The sequence below is a fragment of the Chlorocebus sabaeus genome, chromosome X (assembly GCF_047675955.1).
Source record: "Chlorocebus sabaeus isolate Y175 chromosome X, mChlSab1.0.hap1, whole genome shotgun sequence".
NCBI classification, from domain to species: Eukaryota; Metazoa; Chordata; class Mammalia; order Primates; family Cercopithecidae; genus Chlorocebus; species Chlorocebus sabaeus.
The window spans coordinates 104,725,588-104,738,606 of record NC_132933.1 but is presented as its reverse complement, the minus strand read 5'-3'; positions in this window follow the sequence as shown (position 1 = coordinate 104,738,606).

Sequence of the window (13,019 nt, the reverse complement as noted above, 5' to 3'; positions counted from 1 at the left end):
TCTGCCCTCATGGCTCCTACTCCTTCCCACTCTACCAATCATTCACATCTATTCTCTCCCACGGTGCCCCCAATTTCCCCCCATTCAGTCACACTGCCATTTGCTTTCATTCATTCTGCTTCATGGCCACCGTTCACACATCTTGTACCTCATATAAACACCTTTTTTTTTTTTATTGTGGTAAAATACACATAACGTGAAACTTAGCTATTTTAACTATTTTACATTGTACAATTCAGTGCCATTTAAGACATTCACAGTATTGTGCAACCATTACCACTATTTAATTCCAGACCGTCTTCACCACCCCAAAAGGAAACCCCATCCCCATTAAACAATCATTCTCTATTCCCCTTTCCCTCCCAGTTCCTGGCTACAACTTAATCTGCTTTCTGGTGCTATAGATTTGCCTATTATGGCTATTTCATATAAGTAGAATCATACACTATGTGGTCTTTTGTGTCTGGCTTCTTTCACGTAGCATAACGTCTTCAAGGTTAATCAGTAACAGTACTTCATTCCTTTCTGTGGCTGAATAATATTCCATTGTATGGATATACTATACCCTATTTGGTTTACCCACTCATCAGTTGATAGATATTTGAGCTGTTCTACCTTTTGGCTATTATGAATAGTGCTGCTATGAACATTGGTGGATAAGTTTTTGTTTGAATACCTACCTGTTTCCCATTTTATTACATATATAACTAGGAGTGGAATTGCTGGATCATATAGTATTTCTATGTTTAACTTTTTGAGGAAACACCAAACTGTTTCCTACAGTGGCTGTACCATTTTACTTTCCAACCAACAGTGTATTAGGGTTCCAATTTCTCCACATCCTCTCTAACACTTGTTGTTTTGTTGGTTTTTATTGTAGCCATCCTAGCAGATGTAAAGTGGTATCTAATTGTGGTTTTGATTTGAATTTCCCTGATGACTAATAACAAATCTTTTCATGAGCTTATTGGCCATGTGTATATCATGTATATCTTATTTGGAAAAATATATATTCAAGTCCTTTGCCCAGTGTTAACTGGGGATTTTTTGGTTATTAGATTGTAAGAGTTCTTTATATATTCTGGATACCCTTATCAGATTATAATTTTCTCATTCTCTGGGTTGTCTTTTCATTCTCCTGATAATGTCATTTGATACACAAAAGTTTTCATTTTTATTAAGTCAAATTATTCATTTTTTAATTTTGTTCCTTATGCTTTTGGTATCATATCTAAGAAACAATTGCCAAGTCCAAAGTCATGAAGATTTATTCCTTCATTTTCTTCTAGTTATTTTACAGTTTTAGTTCTTATATTTAGGTCTTTGATCCATTTTGAGTTAACTTTTATATATGGTATGGGGTTATGGTACAACTTCATTCTTTTACATGTGGATATCTATTTTTTCCAGTGCCATCTGTTGAAGGGACTATTCTTTCCCCATTAAATGATCTTGGCACCCTAATCAAAAATCATTTGAGCTGCACGGGTTTTTTTCTGGACTTTCAATTCTATTCCGTTGATCTATATGTTTATCCTGGTGCCAGCACCACACTGTTTTGATTACTGTACCTTTGCAGTAAGTTTTGAAATAGGGAAGTGTGAGTCTTCCAACTTTGTTCTTCTTTTTCAAGATTGTTTTGGCTATCCAGGGACTCTTGCAGCTCCATATAAATTTTAGGATTAACTTTCCCCTTTATGCACAAAAGGGATTTGGGATTTTGCTAGCGATTACATTGAATATGTAGGTTGCTTTGGGGAGTATTGCCATCTTAACAATGTTAAGTTTTCCTTAACTATCCATGAACACTTTCCTTTTATTTAGTTTTATTTTTTATTTAGTTTTTCCTTTTATTTAGTTTTCCTTACTTTTTTTTTTTTTTTTTTTTGAAGTCTCGCTCTGTCACCCAGGCTGAGTACAATGGTGTGATCTTGGCTTACTGTAACCTCCACCTCCCAGGTTCAAGCAATTCCCCTGCCTTAGAACCTCCTGAGTAGCTGGGATTACAGGCGCCCACCACTACACCTGGATAATTTTTTTTTTGTATTTTTAGTAGAGACAGAGTTTCATCATGTTGGCCAGGATGGTCTTGAACTCCTGACCTCAGGTCTTGAACACCTGCCTCGGCCTTACAAAGTGCTGGGATTACAGGCGTGAGCCACTGCACCTGGCCTTCTTTACTTTCTTTCAGCAATGTTTTGTACAGGTCTTGCATCTGCTTGGATAACTTTATTTCTCAGTATTTTATTCTTTTTATCCTATCGTAAACAAAATTGTTATCTTAATTTCCGTTTTGGCTTTTTCATTGATAGTGTATAGAAAAGCAATTGATAGTTGTGTGTTGATCTTGTATTCTGCCATTTTGCAAGATTTGTTTATGAGTTCTAATAGTTTTTTTTGTGGATTCTTTAGGATTTTCTATATATATAAAAATCATATCATCTGGGAATATAAATAGTTTTACTTTCTTTCTAATTTGGGCACCTTTTCTTTCTTTCTTTTGCCTGAAAATTTATCTGGCTAGAACTTTGAGTACAATCTTTAATAGAAGTGACGAAAGCAGGCATCCTTATCTTGTTCCTATAACTCTCTACCCTTAAACTTTTATACCAGAATTTCTAAGGACCTTAGGATGAATTACACCTTCACTGTTATATAAATGAGCCAAACATGGTCTCTACGTATTGACCCCCAGGTTGTTTATTTCTTCACTGCAGGCTGAGACCCCTTAACTCAAAAGTTTGCTGGCACCAAACAAATTTTTACACACCCAATTATTTCATAATTAGCCCAAACAAATAGACTTTTATCCATTGAGAGCCTGTTGAGAGCCTTCCTGCTTTACATACCCCAGAAAACCTGGCACTACATCTTTCATCTTTGGGGAATAGATAAGTTAGGCCCTAGGCCATAAAATACCCAAAGCTGCTGCTGCCGCCCTTCAGAGTTCTCTGACCCAGAGACTTTTCCCTTTGCTGCTGAGTGACATCACCTAGACAAATAAAACCCCATCTTGATGCCCAAGCAGTTCCCTTGTTGTTCTGCCCTTCCGAATAGCTGACCAGTGGCCATAACCTCTGTACAGACTCCTGCTGTGAGGGACTTCATGCAAACCTGTCACAGAATCACCCCATAACCCTTATTATGCTATGCCACCTTGTGGTCATATATTTCCTTCATCAATGCCCTAAATCGTTCAAAATCCCTGTAAGTGACAAGGAGGAAAAGGGAAGGATTTCTGGTAATCATGAAATAGATAGGAGACAGTAGGGCAATTAATTAGTAAAACAATCCTGGATGGTCTCAAGCGGTGGAACTCAAAACTTGGAATGCCATTACATCAGTTTGGCATGGGATTGCTCTGTGCTGTGTCCCATACTCTACATTTGTGGGTTTTCTCTGTGCCTCACTAGCCTGGCTAAGCAGTAACACCAGTATTTGAATGAATCCACTTCATTAGAACTGACTTTTGGGATCAGGTGTGGAACTGCCTGGGGAAGGAGGTCACCCTACCAGCCTGGGGCCCCACTAGGCAGGGAACTGCTGGGGCACCCACAGGACACTATAAGGCCTGTGGGTCTGAACACAAAAGATGGGGGGAGTACACATCTCTGGACTGAGGGTGGGCTATCCTGACCCCATGACTGGCTAGAGTGGGAGGAGCCCCGTGAGTTGGCCCTGTGATTTGGGGTACTCTGAGACGCATATGACACGTGAACAAGGCTCTAAGGCAGCAACGTCGGGCTGACGTGGATTCCCTAAGCACAGCTGGGGGAGGCGCTTTTGTAAACAGCTAGCATGCCTCTGCTCTTGTCGCATTTGAATTTGCTATTACAGACGACGTCACTTCTGTTCCTTTCCGGAGCAATATCAAGACCCCAGATTTGTTGAGGTGGGGCAAAACTGTTACTTCAGGTGACTAAAGACAAGATGTTTATATTGTTGTCTCAACCAGGACTCCAAAGGAGGGGGCTGTCCTCTTGAATCCAAACCAGGGGACCCATGTTGGGCTTGCTCGCTTCTCGCCAGCACACGGCCCAGAGGGTAGGTCTCTCATTCATACTAGCCACATCAAGCCTGGCTGTCTATTCTGTGATTGGGGCATAGAATAATAATAACCCTTATTGTGCTACGCCACCTTGTGGTCATATATTCTTTCATCAAAGGCGACCAGAAGGCGGAGAAGACCCCGGAGAAGAGAACCGGCGCCCTCTAGAGGATGACGCAGCACAATACCACCATGAGAGAGTGAGGAACTTGACCCTTTCCCTTGCCAGCGACCACCAGCAAAGTCAAAAAGACTTTGAATCCACTTCAAAGCCCCCATCTTGATGCCACAACAGTTCCCTTGTCGTTCTGCCCTTCCGAATAGCTGACCAGTGGCCATGACCTCTGTACAGACTCCTGCTGTGAGGGACAACAGGGAAGGGTCAAGAAGGAGAGGCCATTTATCATTTGGAGGAGGAGACACCCTCTGTCTCACCCTGCCTGTCCTTAAGGACCTAGCCAGGGAACCAAATGAAAAAGCTACAGACAGCTGGGCGCGGTAGCTCACACCTGTAATCCCAGCACTTTGGGAGGCTGAGGCAGGCAGATCATGAGGTCAGGAGATAGAGACCATCCTGGCTAACACAGTGAAATCCTGTCTCTACTAAAAATACAAAAAAATTAGCCGGGCATGGTAGCGGGCTCCAGTAGTCCCAGCTACTCGAGAGGCTGAGGCAGGAGAATGGCGTGAACCCGGGAGGCGGAGCTTGCAGTGAGCCGAGATCGTGCCACTGCACTTCAGCCTGGGTGACAGAGTGAGACTCCATCTCAAAAAAAAATAAAATAAAAAATAAAAAATTAAAAAGCTACAGACACAGCAAGCTCCACCTGACAGGGGCTGAAGTGAAGCACTTGGCTGCCCCAGGACGGGATGGAAAAGTGGCTTCCCTACTAAAGGATTCTGCACAATTAATGCAGAAGCTGGGCATGACCCCCAGGAGGCTTTGCCCCACAGTCCACAGACACCTGGTTGATGTGGATTTTGCATTTTTGTGAATTGTGGTGGCTTGGAAAGCTGCCCACACTACATGAGGCCTCACAACCCCCTGGGCAGACTGGCGATGGAAAACGTTAGTTGAGGCCAAAGATGTCCTCCATCAGCTCTGCACCTTCCAGTGGGATTATCTGGTGACAGATGGTGCGGCATGAGGACTCTGTAGTCTGAGGAGGCTGAATGGAATGCTGAGTCCACACAGTAGTTTCTCAGGGGGCACCTGACAAGTACAAGTCCTGCTTTCTGTCAGTGACGGCTAAGGCTAAACAATCCACCAGGCCATGGCTGCCCTGGATGGAACAGAAATTCATGGAGGACAAACTGACAGCCCAGTGTTGCCCGCAGTTATGAAGACAATGCCCCACCTGGCCTAAATCACAAGGAACATCACCGGCGAGGCCGCCCCCTCGTAGTGCAAATAAACCACCACCAGCCAGGCCCCCAGCTGAGCGGGAGCCCTGAGATGCACGGAAGAGGTCATCTATCAGTCAGGGTTCTGCAGAGCAACAGAACCAATAGGAGGCGATACGTCTATGTCTATGTGGAGATATGCAGGATTTATTATAAGGAATTGGCCCACATGGATCCAGAGGCCCACAAGTCCCAAGACCTGTAGTTGGCAAGCTGGGGACCCAGGAGAGTGGGTGGTGCAGGTCCAATGTGACAGCCAGCAGGCTTGAGGCCGAGGAAGAGCTGACGTTTTAGTTCATGCTCCAAGGTGGGAAAAAACTGATGTCCCAGCCCCAGCACTCAGGCAGGAGGAGTCCCCTCTGACTCACGGAGGGTCAGCAGTCTTGTTCGCCTCAGGCTTTGAACTGGCTGGGTGGGGCCCCCCATATTGGGGAGGGAGGTCAGCTTCACTCAGTTTTCCAGGGAAAGGTTAATCTCACCCAGACACACACTCACAGCCACACCCAGAACAGTTTGACCCAATGTCTGGGCACCCCTGTGGCCTAGGCAAGTTGACACGTACAGTTCACCATCACGGGTGGTATGGAGCCCTAAGGGACAAGAGGATCCCAAATCGGACGTGCTCTGATAAATCAGTGGAACAACACAATACGAGCCAGGGTGGGAGGACATCCGTGGCAGGCCTCCACTTCCGAGGCAGCCTCACCTTCAGCACCTGCCTTGATCTCTGCCAGGGACAGGGACCCGCCCCACACGGATCCCGTGGTCACGGAAGCAGGTCCCTCTGGCAGACAATCAGCCTTTACCACATCAACTGTGGTTTGCCCTCCAGCAAATCAACGCCTACAGGAGTACTCCAGCAAATCAATGCCATAGGCTGGCTCTCAACAGGAGTGCTAGAATCTCCCTCATCTCAGGTAACCTTCCAGCTTTAAAGGGCCCTCCCCAGGAGGTGGCCCACTTGGGAGGAGGAACCAGGAAAGCATCATCACCCTGTTCCCTATTCAGGTTGGCCCAGGGTTCCTAAAAGATGTTTCTGTCCTGGTTGTTGTCCCCAATCCGCCCCTTTCCCCATCTCTGGAATGGGCCCTCTCAGTCAGCGGGTGACCTCGGAGAACCGCCTAAGGGTCTTGCACTATTGCTGCCACTGCCAGGTGGGAGTCGGTTAACCAAGCCCCTTCCCCTGCCGGTGTGGGGGTCCACACGTCCCATAGTAGCCCCCATAGTAACGGAGGCAAGTCCTGCCGTGCTCACTTGGTTAGGGAAGGAGAACGAACTCTACCATCTCACCTTCTCACCTTCCAGCTCCTCAGTACGAGCTGTGCTGAAAGCCACTACTAAGGTGTGAGGCTAACTCCAGACTACGGAGCCTTAAACAAGGCTGTCCCCTTGCTTAGAGCGCTTCTACTGGACATCTTTGCCTTAGGACAACATTCAAAACAACCTGGCTAAATAGTTTGGAGTTGAAGAGTCTGCTGATATGTTCTGTTCTGTGAAAATGTCCCAGGAGACTCACCACAATCGTCTTCCACTTTGGGGGCCAACAGGACACCTTATACTGGTCACCTCTGTGGTTGTTCAGTACCCCGGCCCCCAGTTGCACACAGGCTTTGCACACAGGACCTGAGTGCTGCCTGCACACCCAGCAGAGCTCGGCTTTGCCATCACATCCGCAACATCCTCCTCAGTGAAAGGAACCAAGATGCTGTCCCACAGGCAGTTGCAGTCCTGAGTGTGTACCTCACTGCAAGGGGATGGGCAACTGCCCCTCCAAAAGGTCCACGGCCCCTCCCGGTCTGTTGAATTCGGGAGCTATGTGTAGAACTCAGAAGGGCAAACTGTCCCCGATCCTGTAAAAGACAAGTTCTCAGAGCTGCAGCCTCCCACACTGGCAAGGACGCCCAACTGTGGCAGGCGTGTTTGGATTCTGGCACCACCACATCCCCCACTTCCAATATTTGCTGGGCGCTATCTGTGGAGTCTCCCTTACCTCTTCCACTCTGCAGCAGGGACCTGAGCAACAGACACCACATAAACGCATGGAGGCTGTTATGTCAGCTCCCCGACCTTCCCTGAGGGCAGGACTCACAAAGTGAGAAGGTCCAGCCGCCTCCAAATTTACTTCCCAGAGTGTCTGTCCCAAATGCACAGGCAAGCACCTACCCATGGGCTTCTGCTGTAGGCGGCTCCCAGCCTCAGCCCCAAGGTATTTTCCACAAGAGAGGCATCACCTGGCAGCACCCTGGGTACTTCTGGAAATGGAAGCCCTTCCTGGGACACAGTCCATCACCCTGTATGCTGAGATTCCTAGTATGCCCTGCACAGTGGGAGAAGCTCCCCCTAAAACCGAATCTGCAACAGAGGACCCCAGATCAAAATAGAAACGGGCTCCACGGGCTCCATGGGCTCCATGGGCTCCACAGGCTCTGGCTAAACTCAACCCTCCTGGAGTGCCACAAGCCCATGAGCAAATTGCCACATGCCCTGCTGGTGAGGTAAACTTGCCAAACCCTAGAAATGCTTCCACCCCTTGCTCGGGGAGGACCAGAGGCAGGAAAGCCACAGCACTCTCAAAACAAGAAAAGCGACACTCTTTCTTTACGGATGGAGCGAACACAGGAAATAGGAGAGTCAGGCAATGACACCCGCAGCCCCGCACCCCAGGCCACCAGTCCACTTTCCATGTGGGGGAGGGGCCCCAGTGCCAGCAGGCTGAGCTGCGCACAATACTCCTAGCAACAGACCGTGCTCTTGGCAAATATTTTCCCAAGATATTTCACTGGCACCAGGTCAGAGGCTAATGGGCTGACTACATAGTTGGGGCGTTAGCAGAATCAAGGCTGAAAATACAAGGCCCAGACATTTGGGATAAAGAGATGGGGCGGGGGGCGGGGTGGGAATTGCCAGATTCACCCTGCTGTGCCCATGGTTGTGTACCATACCTCTGCTCACATCAAACAAGACACGGAGGAGGCGCGACACCATGCCAAACATGAGCTAACCCAACCAGCCAAGCAGGCAGGGTTGCGAAGGAGGGCGAGTCCTCAGACCCTGGAGACAAGCCACCTGACCCCTTCTACCAATGGGCACATGAGGTCAAGGCACTTGGGCACCACAAGGTTGTGAAAATATGTTTTTAAGAGAAGAGTTGACCCAGCGGAGGGACATATAAACAAAGTCACTAGGGACCGTACCAGGTGCCAGCAATCCAGACATCGGGACCACCAGTGGGAGGAAACATTTAGAGAGAAGAAGGGCTACATCAAAACTGGCAAATCGATTCCATTGGGCATCTCCCTGCAGCAGCTGGAATCGTGAAATATGCCGGAAGAGCGGTGGATACCTACACAGGCATCTATCGGCTTACCCATGCAAGGTAGCAGCCTCTATTTATGTTATTTCGGGATTAGCACATCAGCTTTTACAGCATTTGGATTTGCCACAAGGTGTATGATTAGATCAAGGCTCCTATTTCACCACAAACAAATGCAGCAGTGGATGTTACAAAATCACATTGCTTGGGTTTTCCACCTACCCCATTACCCTACAGAGGCAGGTATCATAGAGAGACATGACGGGATTTTTCATTTTTTTCTTTTTAGGATTGGAGGCTGGGCACAGTGGCTCACGCCTGTAATCCCAGCCCTTTGGGAGGCCGATGCAGGTGGATCACCTGAGGTCAGGAGTTTACAACCAGCCTGGCCAACATGGTGAAACCCCATCTCTACTAAAAATCCAAAAATTAGCGGGGTGTGGTGGCGCATGCCTGTAGTCTCAGCTACTCGGGAGGCTGAGGCAGGAGAATTGCTTGATCCCGGGAGACAGAGGTTGCAGTGAGCCAAGATCACACCACTGTACTCTAGCCTGGGGGACAGGGCAAGACTCCGTCTCAAAAAAAAAAAAAAAAAAAAAAAAAAAAGAATTGGAGATGAGGTCTCGCTATGTTGCCCAGGCTGGTCTTGACCTCCTAGGCTCAAGTGATCCTCCCACTTCAGCCTTCCAAAGTTCTGGGATTACAAGCACGAGTCAACGTGCCCTGCCCACAGTGGGCTTTTAAAACAAGGACTATTGAGAGAACCTGTAGGAATATGGCCCCCCAAGTGGCAAAAAATAAAATACTGCCCATAGGCCTGATCATTATTTCACATGCTTATGCTGTAACTACACCATATGGAAATTCACAATAAATGAGGAGACCACCGACAGGACACTGCCACCCCTGCTGGTGTACACGCCCACATCAGAGAGAGTTACCGGCTTTCACAAGACTTGGGAGTGCTGACGTAGTTCCCACAGCAAAGAAACTTTCAGCTGGTACTTTCATCTTTACCTCCTCCCTCCTGGAGAGTGCAGGGCCGAGCCACTTCCCTTCAATCCCGATGAGGATCTGTGAGGACCACCCACCAAGACCATCCTCAGCCTGTGTCTCCTCACCCCATGGAGCAGCAAACCACCTGCCACCATCTGCAGAGAGAGACGCCCTCATCTGCCGCACACGTCCTCCACTGAAGGTACCGTGGGACACACCTGGACCTGTTCCCCACACCCAGGATGTGCACTCATCACCTCTGAACCACTAATACCACTTGAGCGATACCCAAAGGACAACCTGATCCTTATTCCTGGCCACAGATGACCTCTGACTTTAGCCCCTATTCTGTTGCTGTGCCCTTTTCTTACCTGAGAAGCTCGTACCCTCGCCAGTGTCAAGTACATATCCACTGAGGAATCACCCTACCCTGATATCTACACCCTACTGCGGACCAAAGTATGTCTGGAAATACTATTTCACATGCACCCCATGGGGTAACACATGACATGGGGCATCTGGGGATGATGGGAATCACACTGTTGGCTATTTGAGCTGATCATTCTTACTAACACAACCAGACATTAACCCTGAGGCTAGCATGCCGCCTCCTCTCTCTGCTACTGCAACCAGCACCCATTCCAACTAAGCCAGACTCAGATACCACTTGCAAAGTATGGGTGCCTTGTAAGTCTTACAGTGCAACTTTGCTTCAAATCCAATAAAACCATTATTAACAACTGCCATCAAACAGGGCAATAGGCCATACCTATGGAGTCTCATTGAAGGCGTGCCCGGAGATACTATGGATCTGACACTGCAACCGGGATGCTTATGACTGGTGCAATCGAAGTAAAAATGCTAAATCCAGCCAATACCAGCAAACCCTAAGGATTACAAAGATCAAATTCTAGCTCTTACAAATCACTGGGATGATGATAAGTGTAAACCCTGCCACCAGTGTACACCCTTACAACTCCTGGCCTCTTTTTCTACTTCTCATAATGATCTCTGTACCCTTCCAGTAAAAGCCCCACTTGCTGAGAAAGAAATTGCACTAACCAAGTGGCCAAGGACATCATTCCATGAAGCCTCTCCCTGGCCTCTTCAATATATACAAAAAAGTGATGCATGTTACACCATGTTATCTGCACCAAGGCATGTCTACAATACTAGGGATTACAACCAGTTTAGGAACTTTTTCTTAACCTAACCTCACAATCCCAACAGCAAGTTTTACATCACACTCAGTGGAAACGGGCTCTATGCTCTGCAACAATTGCAACACTGGCTGCCCACAGTGAGCCATCAATGTTCTTGGGTGTTACAGCAAAGACAGTTCTTACCAAAACATATTTGGGCTGGGCAAGGTGGCACATGCCTGTAATCCCAGCACTTTGAGAGGCCAGGCTGAGGATTGCTTGAGCCCAGAAGTTTGAGACCAGCCTGGGCAACAAAGTGAGACCCAACTTTTTTTTTTTTAATTAGTGGGTCATGGCGGCACCACCTATGCCTAGCTACTCAGGAGGCTGAGGTGGGAGGATTGCTTGAGTCCAGGAGTTCGAGGCTGCAATGAGCTGTAATCACATCACTGCGCTCCTGCCTGGGCAAGAGTGAGATCCTGTCTCTAAAAAAGAAAAGAAAAAAAAAGCCACATTTGATCCCATGGGGAAATCTAACTGCTTTCTACATGGGACTTTCTCCACTCAAATTGGCAACTAATTGTTTACACCACTTGCTCCCAAGGGGCCAACCCGGAGGCTATTAAAGCTATACAAATGGCCAGGCGCGCTGGCTCATGCTTGTAATCCCAGCACGTAGGGAGGCTGAAGCAGGCAGATCACTTGAGGTCAGGAGTTGGAGACCTGGCCAACATGGTGAAACCCCATGTCTACTAAAGATACAAAAATTAACTGGCTGTGGTGGTAGGTGCCTGTAATCCCAGCTACTCTGGAGGCTGAAGCAGGACAATCGCTTGAACACAAGAGGTGGAGATTGCAGAGAGCTGAGATGGCGCCACTGCACTCCAGCCTGGGCGATACAGTGAGACTCCATCTAAAAATAAATAAATAAATAAAAATAAAAAGCTGCACAAATGGCTGCCCTAGAACAGTTTATCCCCAAGGATGAAAGGGATGGAGCAACTGTCCCCCACAATTGGGAATTCCCAATCTCTTAAACACAGAACAGATATGGCTCAAACATAGAATACAATTGATGTCTGTGTTTGAAATAACTTGGATGCCCCTGTGAAGATCCCATATGTGAGTGCCCCATAGTATAGAATCTACTTTGGTATGGGGCTAAATTAACAACTTTTTAAAAAATGCTCAGAACACCTGCAAAGTTTATCCCATACACATGGAAGTACAAAGATGCTATTTAATATGGGCAATTGGCAAGAAACTTGAATACCAATGCACACCAATCAGAACAAAGAGGAACATAATAATTGCCCACCAAACCTAGCGTGCGTATATATAGCCTTAGCCACAGTCATCCACAAATGGCAAATGTAACTGCATGCTTGCTTCTGCCAACCTGATTTTAATCCACATAGTGTAATTCCTCTCTCCCAGCCAAGCTCCCCAACAAACCTCTTATCAAGATGAGCCTAATCCCCTGGCTATAGACATCCAACAGCAATACCCAGAGGTATCTCGTGCAAATATGTGGACAATGGTGGGCTGAGCCCATAACCAATTGAGTTGACCCAGGTACTGAATATGCGGTGGATAACATGCACATTTGTTTCCCTATAACATTACAAGCTCCTATTAACATCACCTGGATTTGCCCTAAGCCACACAAACTTCCCTTCATAGGAACATAGAGAATACAGGCAGCAGAAGGACCCTGGTGGGTCTGTAAGGGAATCAAAGGGCTTATCACAAGCTTCCCCTTATGTGACACTGTAAAATATTTCCCGCATTTGGATTTGGCTCAAAATTTCAGTAGATTTTTACTCAGCAATGGAATTCTCCGAGGACTTGCCTCTATAAACCATGCTGACTACAATTCTCTGATGCCACAAACGAGCTTTCCAAATACCTCCCCTGGAACTAACCACCTTAGAATCACTAATTTTAGGAGCAGTAGGAACAGCATATGTGCAGGACACCACAATTTAAAAAGAAATGCAGATAGCTATGTCCAAGGAGTTATCTACATGAATTAGACAATGGCCCAAGAACCAGAGCTCTTGGTCAAATCCTGTTGTACTGTCCAACTATGGGGGCCGTGGTGTTAGATAACTGC